Source organism: Melanerpes formicivorus, unplaced genomic scaffold (assembly GCF_026170545.1).
Source record: "Melanerpes formicivorus ecotype bairdi unplaced genomic scaffold, bMelFor1.0.p_v2 SCAF_443, whole genome shotgun sequence".
NCBI classification, from domain to species: Eukaryota; Metazoa; Chordata; class Aves; order Piciformes; family Picidae; genus Melanerpes; species Melanerpes formicivorus.
Genome location: NW_027142795.1, coordinates 45,001 through 47,151, shown reverse-complemented (window position 1 = coordinate 47,151; position 2,151 = coordinate 45,001).

Genomic DNA, 2,151 nt, shown 5'->3' with positions numbered 1-2,151 from the left:
TGGGGTGGCTGAGAAGCCTGAAGAGCGTGCGGGAGAGGCTTCTGGTGCGGCCTGGGGTGGCTGAGAAGCCTGCAGAGCGTGCGGGGGAGGCTTCTGGTGCGGCCTGGGGTGGCTGAGAAGCCTGAAGAGCGTGCGGTGAGAGGCTTCTGCTGCGGCCTGGGGTGGCTGAGAAGCCTGCAGGGCGTGCGGGAGAGGCTTCTGCTGCGGCCTGGGGTGGCTGAGAGAAGCCTGCAGAGCGTGCGGGAGAGGCTTCTGGTGCGGCCTGGGGTGGGTCGGAAGCCTGCAGAGCGTGCGGGAGAGGCTTCTGCTGCGGCCTGGGGTGGGTCGGAAGCCTGCAGAGCGTGCGGGGGAGGCTTCTGCTGCGGCCTGGGGTCTCTGGGTGGCCTCTAGAGAGGTGCAAAAGACCCTCTGGGTTGGGCTGGGGTGGCTCTTGGACCCCTGCCACACAGTGGAGAGCGGCCTCCGGCCCGCCACCTGTGTCCCTGTGTGCCTGAGTGCCTGTGTCCCTGTGTCCCTGTGTCCCTGAGTGCCTGAGTGCCTGAGTGCCTGTGTCCCTGTGTCCCTGTGTCCCTGTGTCCCTGTGTGCCTGAGTGCCTGTGTCCCTGTGTCCCTGTGTCCCTGTGTCCCTGAGTGCCTGAGTGCCTGAGTGCCTGTGTCCCTGTGTCCTTGTGTCCCTGTGTCCCTGTGTCCCTGTGTGCCTGAGTGCCTGTGTCCCTGTGTCCCCTGTCTGTGTACCTGTGTGCGAGAGTGTCCGGCACGCCACCCAGCGGCGGCGGGCAAGCAGGTAGGCGGGGTGGGCGGGCCGGCGAGGGCCAGTGTGAGTTTGGGGGGTGGGAGGGGAGGCGGCAGCTGGAAGCGTCAGAGGAGGGGGCGTGGCTCCGGCTGGCCCCGGGAGCAGGTTCCCGGGACCGGGACCGGCTGGACCCGGCGAGTGGTTGATCCCGGGGCGGGGGGCAGAGGCGGCGGGGAAGCGGCAGCTGCGTGTGCGGCGGGGGGGTGGAGGGCGAACCGCGGCGGGAAGCGGATGCTTCAGAGCAGGTTACGGGGGCGGGGGACGGACGACACCACCTGTCCCCGCCCCGGGACGGGCTGGACCCGGCGCCCTGGACCCGGCGCCGTGTACCCGCCGCCGCCCCCGCCGCCGCCCCCCTCCGCCACCCCGGGACCCCGACGTTTTTTTGGCGCCCGCGCCTTTTTTTGCTCCCCGCCTGCCCGCGCTGCCCCGGGCCCTCCCCCGGGGCGGGGCGGGAGGGAGGGAGGGACGGACGGACGGGTAGCCGGGGATCTCCGAGCGCGCGCCACCAGACCGAGGCGGGGTCCCGGCGGCGGCTGGCGGCGGCGGGCGGCGGGGCGGCGGCAGCAGCAAGCGACGGCGGGGGGGGCAGGCTAGGGAGAGAGGGGGAGCGGCATGCGGTAGGGCTGGGGGGTTTGTTTCGGGGGGGAGGGGGTGGGGGGGGGGTGGCAGCGGGTCAGCGAGAGCGGGGAGAGGGGGAGCGGCATGCGGTAGGGCTGGGGTGTTTTTGGGGTGGGGGCGTTGGGGGGATTAGCGGGCGGGCGGGCAGCCCAGCCAAGCGGCAAGCCGGGGGGGCGGGCGAGGGCGGCTTTAGGGCCGGAGGAGCGGAGCGCAACCTCCCCCGTGCAGGGCTCCAGCGTGGAGAGCAGCAAGTTTTTGGGGACGGGGGGACGACGGACGGGAGGGGCAGCGGCGAGAGGCTAGCTGCGGCAAGGGGGCACCGGCACGGCCGCCCTAACAGCGCCGCCTCGGTCGCAGGGGTTAGAGAGCAGCCGGGCAGCCCGCGTCGCGATCCCCCCTCCAGGGGACAATGTGGGAAGGGGAAGCCGCGGCGGCTTTGGCGGGGGGTGCCCAGCTGCTAGCGGCTTCGGGGGGCAGTTAGCGGCGGCGGGGGCGGGGGGGAGATGGGTCGCGGCAGCGGCAAGAGATAACGGCGGGCGGGGGGGGCTCCGTGCAAAGCGGTAACGGGAGCCGGGGGGTGTGGGGAGCTGGGTGGTGGCAGCAGCGGCAAGAGGCAACGTCGGGAGGGGGGGCTCCGCGCAAACCGGTAACGGGGGCCGGGGGGTGTGGGGGGGGGCGGTGGGGCGGCCGCGGCAAGAGGCAACGGCAGGCGGGGGGGCTCCGCGCAAACCGGCAGC